Here is a 13,745-nt window from a genome sequence, read left to right as displayed (position 1 = left end):
AATCAGCCAGGGTTCAATAACTTGGAATGTCTCATATCACATCAGCGCTCTGTTCAATCTGCTGGGAGAGAAGGGACTTAACCCTCTGCTTTGCACATGAACTCACACACACACACACACACACACACACACACACACACACACACACACACACACACACACACACACACACACACACACACACACGATGATAACCTTGTCTGCAGTATGAACTGACTACAGTTGTCCCATGAAGTGAAACCACATTTTAAAAGAAAAGCAGATGTTAAATCATGTGCTTTTATGTTTTATGCAGAACCTCTTGGGTGCATTGATGCTAGCTGAAGGTCGGCTGAGACCCCAGATTGAAGACTTTTATGTTTGAATTTTCAGTAGCACTTTATAATAAAGTACATACTATTTAGCATTAGTAAAGCATGAATAAACACTGAATTCATATTTTATTTTGCATTATTCCAACATGAACACTCATTAGTATGCAATTCATAAACACAGTTATAAATGTTTCATACTTAACTAACGAGTATTAACTACTTGAATTAATCATGAATTGCAGATTTTTTTTATCATTTACTAACACTTTACAAATAATCTTATTAATCATCTATAAGTCCTTAATATCCATTTACAAATGGGACTCCATCATTTATAAAGTATGAAAACCCAAGCTTATTAATCAAGAATGAAACATTTATAACTGTGTTTATGAATTGCATACTAATGAGTATTCATGTTGGAATAATGCTTTATAAATTCAGTGTTTATTCATGCTTTACTAATGCTAAATAGTGTGCACTTATTATAAAGTGCTACCGAATGTTCTTAATTTTTAATAAATATTGTTTTCTTCTGCATGATGTCTTGATGCTTTTAATGGTTTTATATGAAGCACTTTGAATCGCCATGTTGTTGAAATCTGCTATACAAATAAACGTGCTTTGCCTAGGTGAACATATGTACTCAAATACCAGAACATTTATATAATGATCTACGTTTAAACCTCACTTTTCAAGCGTGATAAAGACTTGTCACACTTAATCATGGCAATTTATTAGATGACAAAACAATATTCCACTAGATTACTTTGCAAATACAAGAAACGCTTAGTGTCTGTAAAAAGGTCAGCAGGTTTTATCAAAATGTCTTTTGATAAAAACATCTGACGTCTCTCTGTGGCCATGTCCTTTGCATATCTCAAGAAATCGTCCATCAGATCTACTTCACACTTAGCGGGTGTTTTGCTGGGGACCCAAGAGAATGCTTTGTCAAATTTTGTGCAATTTGGTTCAACAATAATACACTTTGAATTCATAAGCACGCACCGTTTGCTACATGGCTCTGCAAACTGAGCTGAGCGTGTCCTCTGCAGTTCACCTTTGCTGCTCTATGCTCGATATACTAACGGTACAACATCGCTTTTCTTCAAGGAGCGATGAGCGGTTCTCAAAGGCCTCAAGCAGCACTTTCCTTCGGCCAAGCAGTCGGCCAGCCCGGTCCTGGAAGTTGAGTCGTGTCGGGATACAACACTGGTAATAAGCCATGAAACCCAAGAAGACGGAACTCATGTGATGAGCTGTGTCTGATAGGTCCTAATACCCAATATAGAGTACAACCCCTTTTGGTTTAGGTAACAAGGTGGTCTTTCCTCCTATAACAGCCTCACAGAGTCTGCAAGCACGAATGTTGACTTTTAGTCTTGTTTATTTGTTACCAGCCGGGACACTGGCTTCGTTTTCACTTAGTAAGCACCCTCGCTTCACCTTGCTTTCACCTTTCACCTTGTGTGTCCTCATGAGGCCCTGGAGACAACTGCTGTAACAGCAACCACCACAGAGGCATTTGTTGTGTACTGTGGTGAAGGGGCCACTGGCCCCCCACTTCCAGCCTGCTCCGATTTAGTGCTGCGGCTGACAGGATATCGCTGATTAAATATCCACAAAAAAAAGGCTTTTTAAAAGACACACATTTTCTCGATCCCCTTATATTTCTCTCTTCCCTATTTATTCCCATTCTCTTTTCCTCTTTCCTTTTCTCGAGCTGACAGACTCTACAATTCCCATCTCTCAGTCAGATCCTTACTGGCAGACTGTGCTCTGTTCAACCCTTCTCTTACTAGCTCTAATTGGAGTGTGGACAGGGCTATTAGCGTGTTAGCGCTCCCATCTGATAAAGGTCAAACCTCCTTTCCCGAACAGGCAGCCGGGAAAAGGTGGACAAGGCGGGAGTGTGTGTTGGGGTGTGTGTCTTCACTTATTAAGCTTCACCTTTAGGCTTCGGTGAGAGGAGAGGCAGGCGCTCTCTGATGGCTGCTAAATGCCTTTTCAACCCACTGTATTCTGGGAGTTGAACTTCTCCCCCGGCAGAGTTTGTACATATATACAGACACGCACACAAACATAAAGTGTGTAGACGCAGGGTTGTTGTGCTGTGATTATAAAGGTGCTGTGCAGGTGCATGGCTGCTGTCAGATTACGGTAATTTGCTCTCCAGGATGATTTAGTATCCGCTGTGCTCCTGCTCATTATGGCCACAGAGACGAGGAGAGAAAGCAGAGGGGAGATGATTTATAAGGATTTAAGGGGGGACGCAATTGAATTTAATGCAAATCAGATTTGAATTTTAACGAGGTTACGAGGAAGTAACTGAGCGTAACTGCATACTGCTTAGAAAAAGTTTGGTTGAAAAAAATGCGGGAACGCTATTCACATTTATGGTATTGGGTTTACAGTTTTATCAAAGAGGTGTTTACGATTTAAAACTGTAGTGCGTCTTTATATACAGATTACAGATAATGCTGTGCTGTTTTTTTATGACATTTTGTGACTGCTTTAAATAGTACACATAGCTTGGAGCTATACAGACAATCTTGAAAACAAAATATGCTGTCACTCATTGAACCATTGACTTAGTTTCTCACCCCACTGTCGTACATGACAGTGGCGCATAAGCACAGGTTTAATTGATGCTTCATGACTGACCTGTATTCAGTTAACCCTCTGGACTCTGACTCTTTGTGACGTCTACCCAGCGTGACCTTGTGCAGCTCTCAGGTTGTGTACAAACAGACTGAGCATCCATCCAGAGTCGTGTCAGTTATAGTTTAGTTACCGTGTGTTATTGATGTGGGCACACATCTGGCCCTGACTTTACATTTCCACACGATGTGCAGATGATTTTGCCCTTTGAAAAGGCCAGTATATAAAACTATGACTTTGTTGCATATGTTAAGTGATCTCATGCACGGTTCTTTTTTCTTTTCTTTTTTTACAAATCACAGAACACAAAACTCTGAAACAAAAACCCAACTCCCCAATGGCTTCCACAGGCTGCACTATCACAGTGTTTATTTTTTTCCATAAGCCTTCTGGCCCTATAGTCCAAAAGGGCCTCACCTTTGTAAAAAAAAAGCACATCTGAAGCACATTTCTGACAATTTAGATTTTGATTTATGTATTTTGTACCGGACAGTCCGTGCCAGTTGACAGTCTGCAGCTCCGTACCTCCCAGCAGGGAGAGAGTAACTAAGTCCAGCCAGCGTTGGGAAGGCTGCTTGCACAGTTGGGCGAAAGTCCACCTCTGTAAAGGAAAGGGGAGCGCTGGATTTATGACACAAGACAAATCGAGAGCATCATTGCGAAACAGAGTGCGGTACAATGTCAATTTGTCTTGATTATCTTATTTTCGGAAAACTCGGATGTATAAATTTGTATTAACCTCCCAGCATTAAGGCAATAATGTATTTAAAAGCACATTTTTAAACAAAATCCGTGACCTTCTTTGAAGCAGCATACAATCAGATCTAAATCTCGGGAAAAGTTCAAAATAATGGACCTTGACGTGAGATTGTGTCCTCACATGCACCCTACTGTTGCAATCCAAGAAGAGTGACAGCAAAACTCACAAAAGTAAGGCAAACAAATCATCACTAAACTCTGTCTTGAAAGCGGAGGTGAACTATATGTTCAAGAAGGATGCTTGTGTCTACCATCTTCCCCGCGGTATGACAATTCAATACTGACTTTGAGAAGTCCACATTCTCATCTGGGACACTTGTGACAGTGGAGGAGATTCCTTATGAAGTATAATAAAACATTTTAGGTTGGTCTCTGTTTGTTTACTTCACTTCACAATTCCCAGAACTAGCCTGCATTTTTAGTACCAGAGTGAGAAAAACTGACACCTCGTTTGCTTACAATTTGTATTATTTGACAGAGAAAAGGCTTGTATAGTGTTCGCCCCACAGGAGATAAGACGGATTGTCAGAAGGTGACAAGAACGATGCCGTAAAGATATTTACATTGATATGAGGAACATTGTTATTTTTTTCTCTTCTGGCAACAACCTTTGGAGTTATATTTTCCCCAGCTATCTGTTGGAACGGCTCTATAATGAGATCGACTGGGAATCTCTCGGAGAAACTCCCAAAAGCAAGAACGAAAGAGGAGGGGAGGATGAGATAGAAACCTCTGCTTGATGTACCAAGAGGCAGATGTTTCCCAGGTAACGGAGGAGTTTGACATCTCAGAGAGGAAAGAAAAGGACAGAAAGATGAGTGGCATGCTTTGAGGAAGGAGCCGGAGGGTTTCGTATAAATAGCAGATCGCACATAACTTACCCACCTGACGGAGACATTACTACACACATCACTCATATCTGAGGAGATGGGTACTTGTGGAAAGATCAGATCAAGGTCAGATGATGTGTCACTCCGTCAGGTGTCACTTTTCTTTTGTCTAACTGTATTGACCAAAATGAAATACAATGTACAACAAGGACAAGAGTAATATGTTACACAAAACCAGGACACCATCAAAAGAGTCTTCAGAACAAGGACATGAAGGAACAACAATATAGAGTAAAACATTTATTCAAAATGATGACATTAATATAAAAATGAGTAAATAAACGCATAAAGTGAAATTGACAAAAAAATTGATAAATTACAGATTAACATCGGGTATCGGGAGAGTTATAAGGACTTTTGTGGTGTTCATATGGCTTAAAAAGAGAAGGCAGCCATCTGGATGAGAGTTTATTTGTGAATATAGAATTGAGCGATCAAAATAACAGTGAAAAAAGGTGGCACATATTTTCTTTCCATTGAATGAGAGGGTCAGGCATTGGAAAGCCAACGCATTAGTATGGCTTGGCACAAAAGTCAATACAAAGGTGCTGCAGAATGCAATATATTAAATTCAGAGGCAGGAAACGGGGATCCACATCCCGTAGTGTGCTTTGCCACCTGTCTGAGTTTACGATAAAAAAAACACAGTGGAGGTGTAACAAGAGCCTGTGTGTGGGCGTCACTGCCAACACAGAAGAGATTAGTGCAGCTCAGGAGAGATAAAAGTTTTTGAAGCACTGAAAGATCTGCCCTTTTTCATATATGCTGCAGGAAGTGGGACCGACTGTTGGATTTTTAGCATAAAAAAATAATCAAAGCAGATGCTGTACAGCCTAACTTAGCTTTTTATACACAGGGCACTGCACATATGCTTGAAACAAATTAGTTGACATGAAGTGCTGTCTAACCACGTGTTAAAAGTATTTAAAGCTGTTCTGAATGGTCACGCTCAAATCCAGGCTGAAAAGACTCCTGTCAGAGCGTTCAGAAAGGGATAACCGTGCTTAACGTTCAGACTCCTGGGAGGCCTTTATGATGTTGTATTCAATGGGTGCATGTTAAGTAACAGAAATACTCTACCCTCCGCACAGTGGAAAAAAGACAGAAATAAACGGGGAATTTATGAGACAACCTTTTAAATCACAGGATAAGCAGAACTTGAGAACAGGATTACTATGAAAACCAAGAAATCTGAGAAAAAATGGCTTAAACAAGGTGCTATCCTTCGACTATGAAGCATGACATAACGACCCTAACGATGCAAGATCACGTCATATTTTGAGGGTGAGATCAAATCATCTTTTCAATATAACTATTAGGAACTCATCAGTGAGAACTGACATTTATATTACACACTGGAAGGAAGCAGTGCAGGGATGATGGTAATGAGACCACAGCAACATAAATGATGATCATCTGATTCTTGGCAGTTTGTGTGGTGTTAGAACTCAGAAGCTGCATTTGAACCTAAATCCAAAACTGTCATTTAATTAGGTCATCTTCAGATACACTTAAAGTGCTTGTTTATGCCACCGACAGGCTCAGATTGATATCGTGTCTGACAACTTTACGGAAAAAGAACCCTGTAGATAGAGAAATATAATATTTGACCTCATAGCTGTCATGTCTCGTCCTGTCTCCAAAGTTGTGTTTTCCTTCTTTGATCAGTTATCATAATTTTCCTGTTTTTATTTTGTCACTTACCTCTACTCTCATTTGAGGTCACTTCACGTCTTGCCTTTCTGTGTTTTCCCGCCACTGTGATTGCTGGACACGCCCCTGATTGATCCCACCTGTGTCTAATCACCTGCACCTCCCCAGTGTATTTTAACCCCGTGTTCCTCTGTCTCTGTGCCACTTTGTCTTCGTTCAGCCGTGACAAAGTAAAAATATTTTAGATTTCAGAACTAGACTTCTCCTTGAGCGAGACTCTTTCCACAATGTTGTCAAACACTTATATTAACTATTGGAGCTGTTCGGTGGGAAGAAGAAAAAAAAAAGCACTTTTAAAAAGAAAAAGAAAAAGTGCTCAATACTGCACTGATTTTCAAAAAATGATGTTCCCATTAGTCAGTTGCACACAAAACATGGTAAAATAAGGTACAGAGTGAAAAATACCAAAGACAATTGTTGTCCTTCGGTTCTAATTCGTGCTAAAAAACTTCTCAAGTAGGGGGTCTTTAGTAGGGATGGGTATCGTTTGTTTTTTTCCGATACCGGTGCTAAACCGATACTTTTAAAACGATACCAGTGCCTGAACCGATACTTTTTTATTGCCAAGGCAATTTTTTTTCTTCAAATTGAACAATATTATTAACTGTTTGAAGTATACTATATATAAATAAATAGGTACATACAAAACACACTTCAAACTACAGCTTCAAACCTTTTAACTTCAAACTATAAAAATATATATTTAAAAAAAGAACAGACACAAGCATCAGGTGGCCTGATGGGACCGTGTGCAACAGAACTCAGACACTGTTGGATCCTAAAACTGCTGCTTTACTGGACTACACGTCATCATTAATATCAACTGGAGAAATTTGTTCCATCAAGCCGAGGACGGACGTTCAAAAGCTCGTGCTCGTGTCTCCAGCGATCTCTGCGTGTGCTCGCGTTGTGTGTGAGCGCTGGAAGCCCCGCCCCCTCGAGCCCCGCTCTGCATGCAGGCAGACAGAGAGCAGAGCAGTAAGTGTGCTCTGATCCGCGCTATTTTAATAATCGTTACCGTGCTACCTTTTTAGTATCTATATACCGTGCAACTTTACAGAGTAGTGTAAAAAAAAAAGTATTTAAATCGGCTCAGGCACCGGAAGGAAGCACCGAAATCTGCGTTGCTTTTCGGTTCTCGGTACCCAACCCTAGTCTTTAGTCCAAAATCTTGTCAGAGTGATCCATTTGGTGGCCTTTGGTGAGGAAAAAAAAAAAGTAAAAAGTTGGAGAGCCCCGGGTCTAATTGATCATCAGTCACTGCAGTGGGTCCGGGCCCTGTAGTCGCTATTCAGCACTTCACTTCAGTTCTCAGTATCTTCCTCTGCCAGCAGGCCCAGGATAGAGTCATTACAGCCAGACAGAGAGACTCGGAAATGACTGGTCTAAATCACCAACTCACCTGGAGCACTTTGTGATAAGCTGTGAAGGGAAGGAGCTGTGTGTGTGTGTGCGTGTGTGTGTGTGTGTGTGTGTGTGTGTGTGTGTGTGTGTATGTGTGTGTGTGTGTGTGTGTGTGTGTGTGTGTGTGTGAGACTGACAGAGAGAGAGCAGACACATTTCAACAAATTACTTCCAATTCACTTTTTCTTACTTTTCCCATGCAGTACATTTGTCTCTTCTTTTCACAACTTTATAACATAAACTTCAGTCAGTGCCTAATTTTACAGGCCCTACTATATATACACTATGAATGTGTGTGTATATACATACCCTGGAGAGGCTGGTCCTTGCCCATCTCCGCCCTCTGATGAGTTCATCCCTGGACCCACTCCAGTTCACCTACCAGTCTGGCATCGGGGTGGATGACGCCGTCATCTTCCTGCTGCAGAGATGCCTCTCTCACCTGAAGAGGCTGAAAGCACTGTGAGAGTCATGTTCTACGACTTCTCCAATGCCTTCAACACCATCCAGCCTTTACTTCTGAGGGACAAGCTGGAGCAGACCGTGGTGAACCACCACCTGACTGCATGGATCCTGGACTACCTCACCAACCGTCCACAGTATCTGCGGATACGGGAGTGTGAGTCAGCCCGGGTGTCCTGCAGCACGGGAGCCCCACAAGGAACCGTTCTGGCTCCATTCCTCTTCTCTATATACACCTCGGACTTCAACCATAACTCTGCTAACCATTACCACCTGCAAAAGTTCTCTGACGACTCTGCAATCGTCGGCCTCATTTCCGCCGATGATGACAGGGAATACAGAGAACTGAACCAGGACTAGCCTCCAGATAAACTCCAGTAAAACCAAGGAGCTGGTGGTGAACTTCTGCCGGGGTAAACGCTCTCCTCCGGTACCGGTGAGCATCCTGGGACTGGACATTGAGATCGTCAAATCTTATAAGTACCTGGATGTTCACTTGAACAACAAACTGGACTGGTCTGACCACGTACACACACTTTATAAAAAGGGACAGAGCAGACTCTTTCTGCTGAGGAGACTGAGGTCTTTTGGGGTGCAGGGAGCACCCCTGAAGACCTTCTTTGACTCTGTGGTGGCATCAGCCATCTTTTATGGAGTGGTCTTCTGGTGCAGTAGCATCACTGCAGCTGACAGGAGGAGACTGGACAAGATGGTAAAGAAGGCCAGCAGCGTGCTGGGGCGTCCCCTGGATATGGTGGAGGTAGTGGAGACAGGAGGATGATGACTAAGCTCTCGTCCATGATGAACCGCGCAACCCACCCCATGCAGGACACTCTGGCAGAGCTGCACAGCTCCTTCAGTCACCGGCTGATTCATCCCCGGTGTCTGAGGGAGAGGTACCGCAAGTCTTTTCTTCCCGCTGCTGTCAGGCTGCATTACACACTGAGCTTCCAGTAGACCACTTTGACAATCGAACACTTAAACTGAACTTGGTAACTTTAGCATTTACCTGGTGCAATATTACGTGCAATACGTTACAGTACTTTTTTTTTAATATATACTTTTATATTCAGTCTGTATATTAATATTCTTCTCTACTGTTTTACTGCTTATTTATATTTATTTATATTACTTGTTTCTATTTTATTATTCTTTTATTCACTGTGAGCAATGCTGCTGTAATCCTGTAATTTCCCCACTGAGAGACTAATAAAGGATTATTTTATCTTATCTTATTATATATAATAATGGGGGGTAAAAGTTTAATAAACCTTTGACATCATCTAATACGGCTGTTTTCTGATACAATTGAATTATTCATTGCCGTATTTCCCTGTCAGTAAGAGATCAGCCTAGCTCCCTGGATGGATTTAGCAGTTCTTGCAAATCCTGACCTTCCCTATTTAACACAAACTGGCTGGTGGTCTCAATCTGCAGAACACACACACACACACACACACACACACACACACACACACACACACACACACACACACACACACACACAGAGAGAGAAAGGTTATCTTGTAGGTCAATGAGAGAGGTCAGTCAAACCTCTCATTCTTTACGTTCCCAGTGCAGTGCAAGACGAGAAGTGTGTGTGTGTGTATCTGTGGGCACTCTATTACCCACCTGATTGTCAGCAAAAAAAAGACTTTAACTCTCTGTGCTTGAGCATGTGTGTGTGTGTGTGTGTGTGTGTGTGTGTGTGTGTGTGTGTGTGTGTGTGTGTGTGTGTGTGTGCGTGCAAGGTCTATCAGCTGCTGTCTTGTCAGAAAACGCCTCTAATTGTGTGTTTGTGTGTGTCCTGGCGCTGCCTTGTTCTGTCTAATCCGCTGCAGTTCTCCCTTGACGGGCTGTCAGCTCTGACACCAAACTAGAGGAAGTGCGGACCTCCTCTTCAGCCTCTGTGCACACTTCTCTGAAGTCGTTTCAAGGTTTCAAGGAGCGGAGATTCTTTTTTAAGAGATTTGTTGGTGGGGTGTAAAGTTGGAGGGGAGGCGGAGAAACCGAGAGACAGAGATAGAGTTCACTGCCTCTGAGAAAACTGAGATTTTTTTCTGATTGGGCATGACGCATTGACAAGAGAGACGCTATGAGGCGGGCAGGCAGACAGGCATGCCGAACAGGAGAGGCGTCCCTCAGGACGGAGGACTCAACACAAACAAAGACAGCCAGATATGGTGGAGGTTAAAGATTTTTTTTTGCTGCAGCTCTCTGGCCTTCGACAGATTCAGCTTAGGAAACCAAACATTTAGCTATACATACATGATATGAAAACATTATGTACCTAAATATCTAAAAAGCCAACAATATTCTACTTAAAACGACATAAAACCTCCCATGAAGATGTCAATGAAGAGAAAGGTATGCAGACTATTGGGCATGTAGAGGGCTGGAGCTGCAGTTAAAATAGACAACCGGGAATGTGTTAATAAAGGCCAACAAGGAAATCTGTGGTGATTTCACTCGGATAGACTTCAATGACTTCAACTGAGTATGAGACACAAATCTAGTCAGAGTGACAACGAGGTAAAAGTGAGGTTAACTAGATTGTGGATGGAAGTCACATCTGTCCAATATGAAGAGGACGTGCCAGAGGCGATGCTATTCATGATGCAGAGTTGTGAAACATTGATGATGTCATCTATAGGAGGGCTTAAATGTTGAATGTTGTAGCTGAAAATGGAGCCAGCAAGGTCATCCTATGGATCCAAGGCTTACGATTTATAGAAGGGGAAATGGAAAAAAGGACTCAGCGACCAACTAAACAAGGAAATGAACGATGGGTGAGACGGTTCAGGAAAGGGTTGCCATGGAATTTATCCGACCTATTACAATACGGATTTATGCTGGTAGATGAGTATTGCTGTTTTTATTGTCCATGTCCCCACAGGAGGACAACAATTGTGATAGTGGACAAACGGAGAGAGCCTTGAAGAGCTCCACCATTCAGCAGAGAACCACATTTCTCTATAGAAACATCCCAAAAGAACGTCTGCAAGATTGGACGTCATCCAAATAGATCAAAGGATCATATGAAAAACAAAAAGCAAACAGGCGTTCAGCTTTGAGGTAATCAACAGTCTTGATGGAGTCCTGAGTTGCTTGGTATGGGATTTGTGGATTTTGATGAGAGTCCAGCACAACTTGAAGCCGCTTGTACAACTAAATAGGATTTTTGTTTCTGATGACTAAGTGGTCGGCCCTTTTCCAGCAAACTTTTAAAAAAACAGCATAAGCAATCAGAATTAATTGGAAGGACTTAAAAGGAGGGCACGAATCATTTCAGCTTCAAAGACCTTTAGTCTGTGGGAAAAATCATGATTGAAAGTAGAAGAAAGTAGAATAATATGGGGAAAATTAAGTTAAGGGTTTTACTATATGCTGTGTGTGAAGGATATTGATCACTAAATAGGAGAAAGAGACAAAGTTTGGGCCTGGGTGATTACGGAGTGCTTCTTAAGTGATGGGATCTTAATGGGGATGGGGGGATTGTTGCTGGGACATAGTGATTGGAGTGGAGGGGTTCTGGCACAACTTCACTGGAAGTACCTGCAAGGTCCAGGGGAGAGGAAAGCAGTCTTGAAGTATCAAAGCTCTGGCGACACATCATTCAGCTCCAAGAAGCTCCAGCTTTTAATAGTGCACAGGTTATGGAGACATTTCAAAACATCACTCGGTCAGAAAAAAGGTGGGTCCGAAGGTTTGACCTAGTTCATGCCTGAGCGCCAACTACCATTTAAAAAATATCGCTGGAAAGACTAGAGAGGAGGAGGTGGAGGAGAGCCTTGCACAGATCCACAACACAGCATCTCCCATCTGTCCTGAGAACACCTAGGGATCCCTAGGGTGAGCAGAAGTCACTGGAGAGTAATATATGTGGGCTACCTGCTAGAGTTGGGCTGTGGTAAAAAGGATCAAACACGTTTGATAATAAGCCAAACAATCAATGTCAATTTTTGCGGTCGTTATCAAATCAAAGTCAATCTGCAACGGTTATAAATGTCCAGTCCTCCCAAACTTAGCTTGTCCTTGTTTGCTGGTGCCTGGAAAATAAACAGGGCAAGTTATATAAAGTTGATAAGATATGTGTGTATTTGATATCCATATAATCAGATTTAAATCCAGCCCTTTTGATCATGCCAGTTTTCGATTTTGGGCTGTTTCTGGAGTATTTTTAAGCTTTTCTCAAAGCCGGCTCCATGTCAGTGCTTCACCATTCAAAGGATTAAGAGGTGGAAACACAGGCCAAGTGTTAGAAAAAAATCTGTAATATCAGTTTCTAAAATTATCTTTATTTGACAGATACCTCATATACTGTTTATCCATTTGGGGCCACGGACAATTTAAGTTCTGTATGGCTTTAACTTTAAATTCAGTTTGACAGTGTTTTTTACATCCTAAAATAGAAAAAGTAAATCCTTAGTGGTGTATGTGCCTTTTTCTGATTCAAACTTTCGACAGCACTTTGTTGCTATAAATTCACTGTTTGTCAGGAGCTGAAGGAGTCTGGTGTTATTTGGATAAGAGCAACTGATTTCATCCTGAGAAATTAAGGACCCATTTGCAGGTAATGCTTGAGTGACACTTAGCGGGGATCTACTTTATAACGCCACGATAACTCGTGTGTGTCGATGCCTTATTATCAATGTGTTATTTGTGCAGATTGTAATTTTGCCGTCACTAGAGAAATAATAAAAGAGGGATTCACTTATTAGCGCTGCTGTTCTGTTTTCATCAAGGACAAAGATGTGAAGTTAGAAATACGCCTATTACGTCCTCTATTGCATCTTATTATTATCTCTAAATAGAGTTTGGACAGCTGATTATTACAACAGTTCACAATACACCCTTCACTGATGCCAGTAATCCCTCCAAGATTACTCAGGCAACTTTGTGTGTAAATGCGGTAAAGGATACAGGCTTTGTTTAGTCTGAAGATATTCTAATGGGCTTTTGTGAGTACAATATAATCACCTGACTCTTATTATAATTCATTATGATTACAAGATGAGCTTATTAGAGGACGGATATTAATTATAGTCACCAAAGAAGATTCTCAAGCCCCAAAGCCTTACATTATGTATTCTATACCATCTTGCGTTCTAATTATGATTATCACCAGTAAGGATGTGCATATAGATAGGATGTGCTTAATGTGTTGGTTAAATTCAACTTAATTTGATTGGAGCACCAGAGCCAGTGTTACAGTACGCTCCAGGTCTCAATTTCCCTTTGACACCGATCACAATACTGATACATTTTGAGGTTGTCCGCTTTGCTTATTTGATGATGGGTGATACTTTGACTGAGAGAAAAGCACAGTACAGAGAAAACTCTACGGCACAAACATAACATGTAACAAAGATATGATACAACATAATCAGTTCTCTGTTTTTCAAAGCATTGTGTTAGTGCTAGTAGTGAAACCTCACTAATATCCTCAGTTTAATCCAAAATGTAATCCCCATTAACTAAACTGCCCAAAAAAGCTAAAATGCAGAAACTACATATCAGGTCAACATTGAGTTAAGACCGG

This window comes from Taurulus bubalis (assembly GCF_910589615.1).
Source record: "Taurulus bubalis genome assembly, chromosome: 3".
In the NCBI taxonomy this organism is placed as follows: Eukaryota; Metazoa; Chordata; class Actinopteri; order Perciformes; family Cottidae; genus Taurulus; species Taurulus bubalis.
This window is presented reverse-complemented; position numbering follows the sequence as displayed.